We start from the raw sequence: 18,109 nt of genomic DNA on the forward strand, positions 1-18,109 counted from the left end.
GAAGAAATCTCCTCGTGCTTGGTATGAGAAAGGTGACACTCATTTGGTTAAACGAGGCTTTCGTAACAGTCCAACAGAAAGCACATTGTATGTAAAGCGTGAGGATGATGTATTTCTCATTGTGGTTCTTTATGTTGATGATTTGCTGATCACTGGACCAAATGAGAGACATATTGCTGAATTCAAGGCTGATTTGAATGCTACTTTCAAGATGAAAGATTTGGGGCTGTTGCATCATTACTTGGGTATACAGTTTAAGCAGTGTGATGGTGGTATTGCCTTGTGTCAGAAAAGTTACATAGAGACATTGCTATGTAAGTTTGGACTTGAGGATTGCAAACCTATTGCCACTCCCATGGAAACAGGTTTGAAGTTGAGTCTACATGATGCTGGCGATCCTTCTGATGTCACTCTTTACCAAACTGCTGTTGGCTGCCTCATTTATGTATGCAACACCAGGCCAGATATTCAGTTTGCAATCTCGCAGGTCAGCAGATTTATGCATAGCCCAGGGTCTAAGCATTGGCAGGCTGTCAAGAGGATTTTCCGCTACCTTAGTGGCACTTTACATCTTGGCTTGTTTTATCCCAAGGGGGGATCATTGCCGCCAGACTTACATGCTTTTTCGGACTCAGATTGGGCTGGTTGTTTTGCACGCGAGTGTCCACAAGTGGTTTTTGTTTCATGCTTGGCAGTTCATGTATATCATGGTTGAGCAAGAAGCAACCTACTGTGGCCACTTCGAGTTGTGAGGCTGAGTACAGGGCAGTCTTCACAGCTACGGTTGAGTGTGTATGGCTCAGACGCCTTATGGCTGACTTGGGTGTTGGACAGGACACTGCCAACACTATCTACACTGACAGTCAGAGCGCATTGGCAGTTGCGAGGAACCCAGTTTTTCATGCTCGCACAAAGCACATTGAGGTGCATTACCACTATGTCAGGGAGAGGCTCTCAGCAGGAGAGATCAGCTTGGCTTATGTGCCAACACAGGACAACCTTGCAGATCTTTTCACAAAGGCATTGTCTCGTGAGAAGCTTGAAGCTTTCTGCAAAGCTTTGGGCTTACTCCCCTTTGTGGACTGATCCTGTCCTCAGGGCATGGCACTTCCCTTTACTCATGTGCCAGCTCTCGTTCACCGCATCACTCCAGGGGGGATTTGTTACCATATACATGTGGTAGTGATGTGTGTGAACACACTAGGACCGCCGGGGCATTTTTTCCCTCTTTAGGAGGTTTTTTCCCCCGTGCATTGTATATACGCCCATCACTCTAGGGCTATCTATCTTTCCATTGCACACTAAGTAACACACTCTCTATTGTGTGCCTTGAGCTTCCTTCGTCTTCTCCAAGCTGTGTGTGTTTCTCTGCAACCCTAATTCCAACAAAAGATACAAGTGGATGTGAACCAATTGCAAAGGGACTATAGGAGGAACAAGCACACACTGCCTTGCTTGATTGATCTTTGCACTCCAAACATTCCTACTGTAATATGGCCAATGTGGCCATAAGTAAAACATGAAGGCAGGTAGGAAGAGCATATTGATTTTAAAAAAACAATTATCAACTTGGGAGGAATTAATGTTATTAAACAAACTAACCTTTATTCGTGTACATGTGAAACCATTTGATCCTGTCATGGTAGGAAAAAGGGCTAAAAACCTACCTTTCTATTGAGTTCAAAGCCATTTTCCTTATCATCGTACATACCAATATCCTCCCGATCTTGTTTATCTTATGTAAGTAATTTGCTCTCTCTCTCTCTCTCTCTCTCTCTCTCTCTCTCTCTCTCTCTCTCTCTCTCTCTCTCTCTCTCTCTCTCTCTCTCTCTCTCTCTCTCTCTCTCTCTCTCTCTCTCTCTCTCTCTCTCTCATCATACCCTAGAAAAATGGATGTGTGTGTCACAAACTGTGGTTGACAAAGGAAGGGCTACTAGATTTTGGGGAGATAACCTTTGCATTAATTTGTGTAGGATGCCAACTCACAAAATGAAGCAAATAATTTATCAATGATTTCAATTTTATTAGTAGGAATCTTTTGAGATTCCAATTGTCTCCTCCCAACTAAGCCCACCTCCCGCACTCATCGTCTGATAGTCCCTCACAAGCAATGAGGATTCCTACCCATTCTTAAACAACCTATCGCATTTCTACCAGACAGTGTGAGACACACATTTCCCCCAATAATATTCTTCTTTGTTGCATAAATTATTGATTTAGTGATTCCCTTGTCATCAATCACAACCACATGACACACACACATAGATCTCCAAACTCAGTCGCCTCCTTCCCCCTTGGGCCACGGCCTTGGCTCTCTTGCAGTGACCAATGCATGTCGGCTCAACCTTGACCCCCCCTTAGAGACACGCACAATGGGGATCTTTTGAGGATTTTCTTTTAGAAAAATGGTTCCTCTCGTACTGGATTTCTTATGTGTCGCCTCTAATGGGCTTCCAATACCTTCAATTTCTAGAAGAATAAACTAGGGCAATGAGCACGCACACCGTTCGCACATGGAGGAAGAACAATTCCCACTTGAATTTTGCAAGAAAATAGTATAAATATGCTAAAATATAGTTTTAGTTGCCAAAAATGGAACGGTTTTTTCAATGAAAAAATAGCATATTTATACTATTTTCTTGCAATATAAAATAGTATATTTGTCCAATTTTCAATTAACTCAAGGCTAAGCCGAGAGACATTTTCCCTGCTCATGTGAATCTACACACTTTTATTATAAAGTATTTTTCATAGCTTGAGCTCATCGTTCATCTGCACACACGCGGACGGACAATGAGATTAAGCTACAAAAAATACCATATGAAGTGGAGACGAGCTCAAAATGCTTTAGCTGTCCTTGGGTGAAACGATGCCCTCAAGCTGTAGCCACTTTTTCTGTGCCCCCCAACCCTCGAAACTTTATGTTGCATGAGTTTGGAATGCCTTCAAAAAATGTGAGGTTTTGATTGGCTATGCAGCTTCAATTACTCGTCGCCTTGATTTGATCAGAGACAATCTCGCTGTGTTGGTTGTGGATGGAATAGAGGGCTGCATGTATTGCACCCAGAAAAACATCCATACAAACTAGATCTGCGACTATTGGAAGGGTAGGAGGAGCACCTAAGGGAAGGCCTGAAGAGGATTTTCCTTAAGGATGGCAAAGCAAAGAAAGTCCATGAAGTGGAGAGATGGAACAAGGTGGAGGTGCAGCGGGCGGAGGAGGAGAAGTGGGAAGAATCGAAGGAGGGGGATGACGAGTAAGAGGAGGATAATTTGATGAAAGAACTGGAGAGGATGTTTCCAAGCATTAATCTTCTCATAGCCTCCAAAATGAGCAAGTCATGCTGCATCGTTAAGGTGGCCGTCTTGAATTGTGGCAGTTCAAACTGAAGCAACCATGAAAGTATTGAGTAGGACAGGGAGGAAGATCAAAGGGAAGAGGAAGTTATGAGGCTTGTAGAAATGCTGGAGGACTATCCAAACTGGTGCTAGAAGGGAGAAACTCTTTAATTTTATATGAACATTATTAGCATGTGAAGTTGATAAAAACCTCCACGTAAAACAAATTAGACTTAATTTTGTATGTACTCTCACGTTCGAATTTAAAATTCACAGCCTAGTTTTGAAATTTATAGGTGGTATTATGCTACACTTTGGTTGTTTTATATCATTTTGATTATTTGCAAGCAGTGTTTGGGAAAAATGTGTCTCAAGTTACAATTAAGTCGCTTGAAATTGAAAATTTTCGCTTGAGAGTAAGAGGAAAAGGAAAAGCGTGCTTGGATTTTTAGAAAAAAAGGATGAAAATATATAAAATTAGCTTTTTCTTTTTCAAATTGTCCTTTTGGAGAACTTAATAAAAGAAATTATGTAAGGTGTTTCCAAACACTGTTTGTAAGAGTTTTGAATTATTTTCTAGACATAAATGCAATAGATGCATAATGACCTTTTTCAAACTCTACCACATCCTCGGGGGGTTCACTATGTGTAAAACTACCATATCATGTGCATTCAAAACATGTTTGTAAAACCCCTTATCTGTGAATTTTGTTAAGAATATAATGTACCCTTTTCTTTTAAAATCTGTAAGTTCTTTTCAAATTTGAAAAAATAATGCCCTTATGTATATATATTTCTGTAAGTTTTAAGAACTTTAAATACCCTTCTGTTGAACTCACGTGATAGGTTACATTTTTATTAGGTGACCTCCCCGGGACCACATCTCACTGGGATCTCACTCTAGTCCTCTATCTTTTTTCTTTTTCAATTTGTCCTTTTGCGGAAGCGTAGAGAGAGAGAGAGAGAGAGAGAGAGAGAGAGAGAGAGAGAGAGAGAGAGAGAGAGAGAGAGAGAGAGTCTCCTGAACCAATCAACGTTTGCAATGAATAACTAATCATGTGATACAATGGAGGCAAGGGATTGCATATATAGCACCTCAGTAAATTGCCCTACCCAGAATTTGACAAATAAGTAAAATAAATACCAGCTAGGCCAAAATAAATAATGGGATCACAGTGGGTAGTTCACTTGAGATGCCAAAACTCTAACACCCTCTCCATAGCTCATAGAGGACATAAATAGTGAGACCAAGTTGATGAAGAAGCTACAATGGAAACCCCAGCAATACCATGCGTGCTTGATACACCTCCGATTTGCTACCCTCAACTTTGTACCTTAGAAGAATGCCATCTTGAACATCGGTTGCCTTTTAGAAAGTTTGAACTTGTAGACTACACTATGTCAAAGAATCCCCAATCATGAACTGTGGACACATCACGTCCAAAAATAATACTCCAAGATAATGAACTATGGAACACATTTTATCCATGATTCGACCAACAACAATGGATTGGTGCGCTCATCCATAGTGTTTTAGATACGTCTGATTGGTTCCCTACCGGATGCATGTGCCTTGAAGTCCAACCTATGTGTTCAATCAGTTGTGCCTATGTCATAATGAGTGGGATGAGACAATATTGATCACCTTTGAGAGCAGTTGTCATGAAGATTTTAACATGCCATGCTTCACAAGTTTCTTATCGATTCTATAACATCTTTTTTGGTGACTTGTATCTGATTTTAAAGAAAAAGAGTTCAAACTGGAGGATCCAAAGTTCTTATCTATAGTTACACATAGTGCTCATAAATTTCAGTTTGGATTTAGTTACTTCAATAGAGTTTTCTTACTTTGGATTTAGTTACTTCAATAGAGTTTCCTTTACAAATAAGAAATGCCCTCTTTGAATTTTGACGCTCTCAACAACTAGGTGCCTACATGTTCTAGTTTGTAGTGTGAATACCCAATCAAAGATAGAAATATTCGTAACCCATATATAAAGCAACCAAGTAAAATACCCTAAAACAAGGAAAATGCCTATTGTATATCAAGCCTAGTCATATATACTTGAAAAGGTTATTTAGGATATTTCATCCCAAAATCTTGAAAGTTTTAAAAATATCAACAGGGTAAAGGGGAGCCCTAAGCACATGACAGCCACATTTTCTCTGTGGTGCCCCTTTTTAGCATGGATAGGTGCAACGGATAGAGAGGCCGAAGAGGTTTTTGTAACATAAGGCTTGATGGGATCAACAATTCATAGAGTGGGAACAACAACAAGTGTGCGCATGTGTATCTAAAGCAAGGACTAATACTTGAAGTGCAATCCTTAGAGGTGAATTTAATGTATTGAAAGTTTATACACTTAATTTTTCCAATATTTGTTGAATTTCACACCTCCTCATGCTTCGAAGACGTGGAGACGATTTTGTGGTGGGAATTCTCTACACCTATGCTTTTTCTTTTTTAAGAGCATCCCTCCACCAATTTCTAGAATTAGAAACATTTTTGCATTGTGCATGAACCTGCCTTAATCTTAATGCGACCTAACCATTGATGTTGGAAATTAGAACTTGGAAGAATAAAGAATCAAAGAAAAGGTAGGTACAATGCAAAGAAATTGAGTCTCGAGATTCAAGGTTGTTGACTTTCTAGCCTTGAGTCTTGCACGGGCTAATTGCTAGAAGGCCACTACCATGGAGCCAATTTTGATTTCCAGCTCAACGGAGTGCTAAAAATATATCCTTAGTTGTAGTAGTGGAGGGGAGCCCCTCAAATCACTTTGTAGTTGCTCTTTCCCAACTAGCTACCCACTAGCCCTAGCATGTCAACAATGGCTATCTCTTCACCCAACATATAATGTGATGTCTTTTTGTCTGGGTATTCTTACTCCTTCTACACGCTATTATCCCTCCACCTTGATGCATATAATCTTTATACCCCTACTGTCATCCACTATTGTGTGTTATCACTCTATGAATCCTACCTCCGGTTAGCCTTTTAATGATAGGGAGACTACACTTTCATTGATGTTAGGACCCAACTGTAATGTTGCTACCAAGCCTATTGTCTATTTAGAATAATTTATAGGCCCCTCCTTAGATGACCCCTTTAATGATATTTTCACATGAAAATCAACATCCATGAATACAAAGACAACTCTTGCCTCATAAGTGCATACTAATTTTTGGGGATTTAGCGAGTCCAAGTGCTCCTCCCCCTTGACAACAATGCCCCTCCACTATCGTTTAGTCTATACACCAATTTTTTTCTTGTAGGAATGGCGGTTCTGATCTCAAACATCAATTTTGATTCATTGGTCTCTTGGGTTTGTCACGTTCTCAATTGCCTTATTTGGCTTGTAATTTTTTTGTTAGATATTAGGTATTTTCAATAGCTCTATAGTATTAAATTCAATTCTTGGAGTCCTCTGTGTCTGTGTGTGTGTGTGTGTGTGTGTGTGTGTGTGTGTGTGTGTGTGTGTGTGTGTGTGTGTGTGTGTGTGTGTGTGTGTGTGTGTGTGTGTGTGTGTGTGTGTGTGTGTGTGTGTGTGTGTGTGTGTGTGTGTGTGTGTGTGTGAGAGAGAGAGAGAGAGAGAGATGCAAGACAAGGGTTTCTTTCTAGATGAAGTGAATGGACTAGACTATAGAAGGATATGCCGGAAAGGGTTGGCAAAGAAAGCTCTAGAATCTTTTTTAATTCGGTGCAAATATAGGACATCTATCCAAATATAGTCATATTTATCATTGTGCTCTCAAATCCTACAGTCACAAAGGTCTAATGGATGAAAGGTATATTTGTTTTGATGACACTATTCTTGTATGGTTGTATTTTTGGATTTTTTTATAGAGATTGGTTTTCTATTATGGTTTCTTGTTGTCATTGGAAATCGTGAGGTAGACACCGTTGCTTTTGAGTGTGTATTATAGTAGTACCAATACCATATCATGTCTCTAAATGAGTAATATCTAGGAATCTGCTCCAATAATTGGATACATTTAAATCAAGCTAGGATGTAGCATTCACATACACCAAAAACATAAGATCTCAAATTTAATGTTCCCTATCCCACCAAGAATTGATGCACTTTCACTCAAAGTGGCTCGATCTAGATTAGCGAAGCAGTAGCTATCAGGAGAAAGGCTCAAAGTTATACCAGAGAAAAGACACACATGTATATTTAAAACAAGTACATAAAAAGATGCTTTTGTGGGATAGGAATTAAAAAAATTTCTATTGAATATAACTTTGCTCGCAACTTAGAATATCAATATGAACTCTTGAATAAATAGCTGTAAAATAATGTCAAAAGGCAGTACATTTGGGAGCATTCTTGTGTGTACAATAATCCCATTTAAGCACACAATTAAAAAAGATCTAAATTTGTGTCAAACGCTCTAAATTAAAAGCTTACAAAATTATTATCCCCATTGTTTTGTGATTTTCATGCATCAGGTCCTTCCTTTTCTTAGAGTCCTTGAAGCCTTGCCACCAAGCGCATACCAAGAGAGAGGTGGAGCGAAATTTGAAAAGCGGCCCTCACTACCAAACTTGAGTGCAAGTTATGATGATGGTGATAGTAGTGGTTCCGATTGGATGAGGAGTTTGGCATACCTTCTGTAAATACTTCAGATGCAAGAAGAATGCAAGCAGTAAATAAAGCATCTAGTAGTGATCTTGGACCATGCAAATATGAGGGAGTAAAGAATCGTGTGCAGAGATTGACGTATGACAATTATGTGGCTCGTCATTATGCATATATGGTAAAGATTACACAAGATGTAGAGCCCACATGTTTTGAAGATGTTGTCAAAGATGAGAGATAGCAACAAGCTATGGATGAAGAGATGACATGGAAGACTTGAAGTCATGTATTTGGAGTAGCCACAAGATTATGTTAAAATAAGCTTACAAGAGCTTGTATGTAGGTTAAAGAAAGCATTGTATGGGTGAAGAAAGCACCTAGAGCTTGGCATAAAAGAATTGTGGTATTTCTCCTCTCTTTGGGTTTTCAAATTTTTATTGTAGACCATTACTTGTATGTGCAAAAAAATAAAGTCAAGATCGTGGTGATATGCATCTATGTGGATAATTTGATTGTTGGTGGTGAAAATGTGACTGAAGTAGAGGGTGTAAAAGATCTGCCTATGCAAGAGTTTGAGATGAAAGACCTGGGAGATTTGTGGTATTTCTTGGGCACTGTGAGATTGTTTGCATAGAAGGGGATGTATGGCTATCACAAAGACAATATGCTTTGGACATGAAAAAAAAGTATGGTATGGATAATTATAATCCAATCGCAATGCCCTTAGATCAAAATTTGAAGTTGGAAAATGATGTATTTCAAGTGATTGAGAATGCCACTATGTACAAGAAGATTGTGGATAGCTTGGTTAACTTGACTATGTCACGTCCAAACTTGAGTTGGTAGTTGGATTGGAGATTCAATCTATGTAGTCTCCTAGGAAGCCACACCTAAATGCCAATGAGGCACACATTGTGCTATGTGAATGCTACATCAGATTGTGCACTCATTTATAGTGATGATTAAAAATTACATCTCTATGGATACACATATGCAGATTGGGTTGGTTGTCAGGCCAAGGGCCACCCTAGAGGTCAAGGACCGTCGGCGGGCCAAGGGCTGCTCGCTGCCAATGGAGACGGGGTCCTAGGGCAAGGCCTATAAAGGGAGGTTGGGCAGAGGATCAAGGCTAGGTAGTCCCAGGGCCTCACACTAGTATCAGAGCTTAGGATAATCTATACCAAGGGGTCCTGAACCTCATCTTTTGCATGCTTTCATGTGCATGTAGTAGGAGAAGGCGTGGAGAAGAGCTCTACATAGGCGGGCATGTCGAAGCTAGGCTGGGCTCATGTAGAGGGCCGCTTGCGGCAAGGGGGGATAGAAGAGTGACCATCACCAAACACCACCAGAACGCGAGGCCGTGGGGCCCGTTTATGTCACAATGGCAAGCGTTGGGCTGCACCACAACAAGCAAAAATTCTCTCTCTCTCTCTCTCTCTCTCTCTCTCTCTCTCTCTCTCTCTCTCTCTCTCTCTCTCTCTCTCTCTCTCTCTCTCTCTCTCTCTCTCTCTCTCTCTCTCTCTCTCTCTCTCTCTCTCTCTCTCTCTCTCTCTGCAGTCTGTTGCACCATCGCCAAGCCTTGAGCTTGTTTCTTTCATACCAAGCGCCCAAGGGCCTTTGGCCTTGGGGAAATATCAAATTGAAGTTTAGGGCAAGTGCCCACAAACATTCCCTCTTTGTCTCATTCGGGTAGTGAAGGTTTTTGGTAGGGGTTCGGGAGGTTTTGACAAAGATTCCGGTACATCTTTGGCACAAATTTTTTTGCAGTTGCAAAAATTTGGCAACATTCAAAACCTCCACTTATGAAGTCATAAAGTGGTAATATTTTGAAGTCTTTAATTAACACTAGAATGATAACAGGACACTTTTATGTCCTTGGACACTTTTGTGTCCTGTTAAGTGACCAATTTGCTTTAATTATTTGAAGAGTATGAAAATGAATTTCTAGGTGCTATATATCCACAAAGTTGCCTTATGAGCTGAAAAAAACTTAGCATTTTTTTTGGAGTATCGATCTCACCATTAACCTTACTCTTGCACAACATTTTTGAACCTAAATGTGTGAAAAAACGGGTCCTGTTTTTGGTTTTTTTTTCAATTTTTGGCAAGTATACCACTCTAAACTTCATGTTTGTGAGGTTTAGATGGCTATCGGTTAGGCCTTCGTAGTTCTCAACATGTTTTGATGCTTGTAGATAGAGCTAAGTGTTAAAATTGAAAGTTATGACCAATTTACAAGAATTACATAATCCTGTTTTTTGGCCAAAATTAGCACTTTTATGATTTTTTTGGTGGCTTTTTTGATATCCAAATTCAATTTTGATTGTGTAAGTGTAATGTATAACATACATCTAATCTTCCTTGAGTTTTGGGGGACCTAATATGCTATATAGCATAGTATATGATGATGGTTGAGTTTTCTGATTGCTAAAGAATACGATACATTTTAGAGTAGCAAGTATAACTTTCTCAATATTGTTAGTTTCTTAGGTCAATTGTGTGTATTTTGTAGGTAGTAACCATATCTAATCATAGACTACAAAATTGGCTAGATATTGAGTAGTTTATATGGGTTTCTAGAGGTCATAACGCTAAACCCAATTTTTTCCTATTTGCTGTATTTAGCACTGTATCATTGCCCCCAAGGTTCCAATTGTAAGAGATCCATTATCCTTTTGACATGCTCCATGGCTCCTTTTGAATCCAAAGGCCCAAAGGGAACTAAGAAAACATGTATATAGTATATGTATTGAGCATGACTATAGAAACTTTGATGATAGGTCCGCATAATGGCAAAAATGCAACTTTTTTGTACCGATTGTTTTTGCCCAAAAAAACATTAGTGAGGTAAAAGCAACCATATGTTTTGGTCACCAACCCATTGAAGTTAACGGGGCATTTTATCTCAGGTCCTACAAAAATCCCCACTCTTATTTATAAGCAATCAACCGTAAGAAATTGTTGTTTTGGGCAAAATGCACTGGTCCATCCACTTTGGAGGCTTGTAGTGACCAAGGGATGAGAAAAATTAAAATTTTCTCATTTTTTCCATATGTAGAAGTTATTGAACTATAAGCTCATGAAAGGATTTTTCAAAATGAGTGGATCTACTCTGATTTTGGAATTTTTTCCCAAAACCCTGAAAGGACACTTTTTTGTCCTGTTAGGTTACCATTCTAGTGTTAAGCAGCACAAGTTGATATTTGGAAATCAATTTGGTTGGACAAGAAGCTCGTCGGAGCACCTTTGGATTGGAAGGGCTTGCAATTGGACCACAAAAACTGACGTGGAACCTTAATAAAATCACGGATCCAAGAACGGCTTGGGATTTGGGCTCAACTCTTCACACGTTGTCAGAATGTGTGCAGTCTAGCTGGGAAGGTGCAGAACCTCTGGATGTGATAGTTCGTGATGAGAGTCACAAACACTTTAAGATAAAGAATTTATGGAAAGTCACCAACTCTCTTTCTAAAGATGTCTAGAAAGCTACGATCATTTGTGAAAAACTAGTCACAAACCCTCTCCCCTATTATGCTTGGAAATTGCTTGTTTTTGTAGACGAGTTCATCATGAAATGATCACCAATTCACATCCAATTTACTTAAAAAGAGAATTAAGAACACTAAACTTTCAGCCATGAAACTACAACTCTCATAGAAGCACAACTTTCAATCAAAACCCAACCCTCTTTCATGGTATCATGTAGCCTCGCCCCCATTTACATAGTCGTAACACCAAACAACTGAAAGGAATACACGAGCTTCCACCTTCATGGCGACCATTTTTTGAATTTTCAGAGATTTAAGAGCTTCTAAAGTGAAGCCCACACACCATTTTGATAAGGGGAACCCTAATTCACTCCCTCACAAGCACAGATACAAGATTACAAAGAGGCGGGACTGCCGACACATAGATTGAGCAACCATGGAAGCAATTGCACAGTAGAGAAAAATTGCAGCTTTTCTCTATAAAATTCAGCCCTCTCTCTTTTACCCACGGCAATATGAGTTGATGTGTCAATTTTTGGGCCATTTTGCCACTTTGGACCAAAACTAGGTCATTTTCAGCTCACTTTTTACCCAAAAATGCCATTTTTGATGCGAAAAATCCCAAACGAACTCAAAAAAAACCCTAAATTTGTGGATCACTCGCATTTAAGCATAAAGGAATAAATAAATGTAGTTTTTCATCAATATACCATTTTGGGTCACTTTCCATGCAATTTTGCAACGGTGCCTGCTAGTTGCTATTTTTGGCATTTTTTGCCCGCATCAGTCTTTATAGGCGAGATGAGTGTGCCACCATGAAACACTTGGAATATGTACATTTTCAAACCAAATTAGCAATATTATCAAGTGGTAAATTGCGCAAAGGCGCCACATCCAAGGCCACGATTGCCCGAATAGGTATGGACATGATAGCGACCGCAGTAGCCGCTTTAGCATATATCACAATATGTACATTATTGCTTTTCTTTCCATGCATCAAGAAGTGTCAAAAGTGAGGTGAATGTTTTGTTTCACACTATGTACGTACCACGGCATGACATCCAACCCCTCTGAGCCTAAACATCCTCCGGAATGTGCCAACATTTTCCTTATGTAGGTTTAATCTTCATTAAGATCCACAAATGTTTGGATGTCATTTTCATCTTCTGCAAAGTCTGGAAGATCATCCTCCTGATTCTGCATCCTCATATGTAGCAATGTCATTAGGTTCTTCATCTTCGTCTTGTTGTGAATCAAAAGGATCATTGTCATGTCTCTTCTTGAACATCTTGATTCTATTGTTGCCTATGGGAATTTTAAGCTCTATTCCACCAAGCTCCCTCAAAGTATATGTAGCATTTCCATGCGCATGTTTGACAACATAGGGACCAAACCACCTTTTTGCAAATTTTCTTTGGGTGGTGTGCTGGTTGTCAAGGCTACTGTTATACATTAGGACCCAATCACCCTCTTCAATAGGCTTTGGTCGAAGCCTATGTCTTTTATCAAACCTATTCTTTAGTCTTGCATCCTTCAATCCAACTTTTTCAATGCTATGTCTTCCTCTCTTCTTTCCAATTGCTTTATGCGCAAATCAAGTAGATTTTCTCTACTTACATCATCTTCCCAAGTTAACGTGTTCCAAGTAGGAACTACATCCTCAATTGGCATGACTAGCTTTTGACCATACATCAATACAATAGGCATGTAACCAGCCTCTGAGCTATGAGTTGTACAGTCAGCTCATAAAGCATATGGTAGCAACCTTGGCCATTCATGCATTCTTTCTTTTCATGCCTTAGGCAAATCTTTGGCAGTAGGAGGATGTCCTCTTCACTTTTTCCATTTCCCTCTAGATTATAAGCACAAGTCAGGGCTAGCTTGATACCAATTCTCGTAAAGAAATCCCTTGCTTCATCTGCATCTAACTCACCTCTATCAGGAACTATCTTTCCCACATAGCCATAGCGGCAAATTACATCTTCAAGCAAAAATTTACAAACAGCTTCTGTAGTTTTTGTTCTCAATGCACACCCTTCCACTTGGTTTGTCAAGTCTTCTCGTGCAAGTACCAAGTATCTCAATTGCCAAAGTCCTAAAGTCATTGTGACTAGATCAACAACCCATTTATAGTGCATGGAGGGTATGTAGGATGCAATCCATCACGATGGAGTACATTGGAATACATTTGGCATGTGACACAAGACTCCAAAAAATCTGCTACATCCTTATACATGCCTTTCCACCAATATCTTTCTTTCACTTTGAAAAAAGTAGCGGATACACCTTGATGTCCAGCATATAGGTTTTCATGAAGCTCTTTGATAATTTTGATCTGAGTAGGCTTATCACATACTACTTGCAATGGAGTCCCATCTCTTCTTTTAGGATGTTTCCATAAGTATCCATCCCTCAAGAAGAATCCATATGCTTTCTTTCTCATCCTTTTGAATTCTGATTCAGTCCAATCATCTTGCTTTTGTAAAGTACTCAGGTAGCAACCTATGATCAACCATTCATCCTCATAGAACTCCTCTGAAAAGGACAAAAGTGAAGATACAATGCATATATCATCACACTTTGCATGAGAATTCGGGTAGAATTCTGTGACCACATCTTCTTCCTCATCAATCATATCATCCTCATCTTCATACCTTGCCCTTGAAAGCATATCTGCCATTGAATTATCTTTTCCTACAATGTGATTCAATTCTTGGTTCAAGGACTTTACATAAGCAATCCACCTAAGCATAGAAGTAACAGGAGTAGATCAGCTTGCAATCATCCCTAGAAGTGGTAAGAAATCAGTCTCCACAACTACAGATGCTCCAATGAAGTACTCTTTGTCACACTTTAATGTTGTAACCACCCCCCATAACTCCCTTTTTACATGTGGATATGCTCTTTGGTGAGAGCTTTGAACCTTGGCCCCAAACCTCACCACATACCTGTGTTTCTCTTTATCGCCTTGTCCTATTGACCATCAGATTCCCATTGGACTAGTGTCTACTTTCCACAATCACCGGTCTTCCACACTCATAGTCAATCTTTCTCAAAGTTGGTGAAGAGAGCAGCAATTGATTCAACTTTCTCATAGCTTTTACATGTACATCATTCCATCGAAACCTTTGGTTCTTCCTTAGCAATTGATAAAGAGGATTTGCGACATGTGCATTGTAACATTTAATGCACTGATAACTTGTGTGTAGCGGAAATTGATAGCATAGTGAGCATTTCATTAAGAACAAGTTCCTAATGAGCATAGAGAGAGTACTTAATTGAGAAAGCAACATAGCGATTTACACCTAGCTAATTTGGCTTTGACAATACTTGAAAAGAGAAAGAATAGAACAATTGACAACAGTTGAGGACTAGATTTACATGGAGCCGGTCCCCCCTCCATAAAGGCTTTGTATTATAGCTTCTCCCATCAAAGGATACTTTTGTACAATACAATTCTTGTGTTCCTTGACAAAACTTGTTGGTGCAATGAAGATGGAAGCTTCATGCACCAAATTATGCTTGCAAATCACACCTAGTGCCCCTAGCCTCAATCCCAAGACATCACACACCTTCAAAAATGGTGAGAGCTAGCACAGGAAATGAGGATATATTGAGAGGAAGAAGAGGTATCTTACAAGAAAGAAGTATTCTCCTCACATAATCACTCTAATAGCATAGCTTAGCTTAGTAATTAGCATGGTAGAGGAGATGAGCATGCCATTGAATCTTGGCTCTTGGTTGGATTTGCATTACAAAGCCAAGAGTTGTTGGTGTAGGCCTCTACTTCTCGATGCTTGGAGAAGGAATTGGAGTTCTTCTTGCGCACATGAGTTGTGTGTGTGTGTGTGTGTGTGTGTGTGTGTGTGTGTGTGTGTGTGTGTGTGTGTGTGTGTGTGTGTGTGTGTGTGTGTAGCATTGTGATAGAGTAAACCGTATCCCCTTCTCTCATCTTGGTCAACCCCTCTTGCTAAAAGCTCATACTGGCCTCCCATTGGCTCCTATAAAGCTTAGCCAATCACAAATTAGAAGCATAGTTGATAGCCTTTTGACAAGTGTCCCCCTTTCCCCTTTTGTGAGATATTTAGGTATTTAAATTCATCTAAACTCTCATTGGACCTTTTTGTCTTCTGGACAATAGGAATCAGGCAAGCCATTGGGTTGTTGGATGCTCATTGGACCCTTTGGTAGACTATCCAATAGTCTTCTAGGAAGCTTAATTTCTATTGGTTCTTTTATCAAGCATTTTTAAATTGATTAGAGTAAATTTACTCTAGCCTAATTCTCATTGGTCCACCTCTATGGCCATCCAATAGGATTTGAGGGGTGGTTGGGGGCAACTGGCCTAAGAGCTTGACATGTGTCCAGTATTCCCTTTGTGTAAAGGGGGACCCTTGGAGTGTGCGTGTGTGCATTTCTCTCTCATCCCCTACAATATGGGCTCACCCCCTCCTTCCTAGGGATGTGGAAAGACTTTTTAGTCTTCCCATGACCATCCAATTTTCCCTTGCTTTGGCCATTGGATAAAATATTTAATTTTTGCAACCTTAGCCTATGGAAGTCTTAATGAACCTTAGGTATTTCTAGCCCCATTGAAGCACATTTCTCTTTTGCAGGTTGTCCCCCTTTGGATCCCTATTTTCCCTCCTTTTCTCCTTGACAAAGACCGGTCTGGCAGCCTTACCAATATTCTAGCTTTTACTCCCTTGGTACTTCCCCATATTAAATGATTAGTTTAACATGAGAAAATCATTTGGGATTATTAGATATTAGTTTTTATGACATTATCTCTCTCTTGAAATCATAGCCACATCCTTTGATTGGAACTTCATCCAGGAAAAGGCATTGTAATTTTAGGTATGAAGTCACGAAGGACTTTGTTCATACCGTTCATCATGTGCGCAACCGAGTTGGTTGCTCCTTGTGGTAAGGTGCACATCCTTACCAAACCCAAGGGTGTTCTCATGGTAGTCAAGTCCCTGCTTTCCATTGCTAGCTGGAACTGATCATACCCTGAGTAAAAATCTCCCACAGAATATATTTCCCTTCTTGCAAATGCTTCTGCAAACTCATCTACAATTGGCCCTGTACCCATATTCCTGATTGTGACTTTGTTGACGGGGTGCATGTCTTGAATGAAGCATAGAGCTCCATTTTTCTTTGGTACAGTGAACCATTTACTTGAGTAGGGGGCACATGAAGGTTCCAAAATCCCCATGTTTATCTTTTCATTGAGTAAATCTATAAGCTTTGGAAAGAGTTCTTTTGGCACTAGAATTGGTCGTAGATTCCAAGGCACATGAGGTACAGTTAATATTACCATTGGTTTGACTATAGATGGATCCACACACCCTATCTCATGTGGCTCAAATGCAAAAGCTTTTCCATGTTTAGAGAGTGTCTGTTCAAAGCATCTTCTTTCAATCTCTGTCAAGGAGTCATTGCCTCCAACTTTTAACATCTTCAATGACTCTTGCGTAAACTTGTGTCCAATTCTTTTTGGATCTCGGAGACTAGGTTGCAAAGAAGCCTGATCCATCTTTTCCTTACAATCTCTAGGCAAAGGCAATGCCACTGGTTTCACCTTCTTCGCTATAGTCTTGTACTTCATCTCCACTCGCACTTCTAGATCTTTTTGCACATTGAAGCACTCATCATCTTTCAAAGACTCAATGATCCTATACATGTCCATAGAAGCTAATTTTACCAGGTCATTTCCTTGTTGAAAACTAGGAACTATTATAGTATTGAGATCACCCATAGTATCTACAAAAGAAACCTCTTCAAAAATACATGAAATGTACTCATCTTCATCTAGAAAATCATGGTTTTTGTATTTTCTTTGTGCACTATTTACTTATTATTTTTGTTCTTTCTTTAAATCTCCAAGCATTGTAAAAGATACTAATCCATCCTTTGTTACTAGGGCACCTATAGAAAAAGCTTCATCTCCCTTCGGATCAGGCGAGAACTTTTTTCTTCCTGTACCACTGCACTCCTGCTTTACATTGGTACGCAGCCAAAACCCCTCATCTCCCTTTGATCTCGAAACTCCTTGCTTTGTTTTGGTAGAGAATGGTCCCTTAAGCTGTCACGATTTTGTTCATAGTCAATGCAAACTTTAACCCTAGCATAGGCAGATCCATCATCCAATACTTTTGTCTCCATTTGCACTATGATGATGTATGGTTGTCCAAGGATTAGAGGATAGCTTGACACCTCTTGAACAAAGATATTTTCTCACCTTTCACATCCCCTATGGTTACATTAACATTTGGACAAGCACCATAGAGATCAACGGATGAGTTGTTTGCAGCCCTAATCATCCACCCATGGTAAGTATCAATTGGCAACTTTCCCTTCATATAGAGACTCTTGGACATGAGGTTAATCTATGAACCATGGTCTATCAAGGCCACGTAAGGCTCCTCAAGATCTCCCACCTTAACCAAGGTTTTTTTTGTAGCCCTTGCCCAATGGTTTCTAGAATAGCGGCTCTTATGGGTGGGTTTGTCTTCATCTTCATCTTCAAATTTAGCACGCCTATTTCTGCCGCCCAAAGACTGGTAGCAGCTTACAAAATTCTCATCTTCATCTCTTTGTTGTACTTGTATCACATGTGTCTTTGAAGCACTCTCTTTAGCCTCTTATTTGATAGAGTCCATTAAAGCTTGTCGCTCTGTTCTCAAGATCTCCCAC

This window comes from Adiantum capillus-veneris, chromosome 6, assembly GCF_014529385.1.
Source record: "Adiantum capillus-veneris isolate H3 chromosome 6, ASM1452938v2, whole genome shotgun sequence".
Taxonomy (NCBI): domain Eukaryota; kingdom Viridiplantae; phylum Streptophyta; class Polypodiopsida; order Polypodiales; family Pteridaceae; genus Adiantum; species Adiantum capillus-veneris.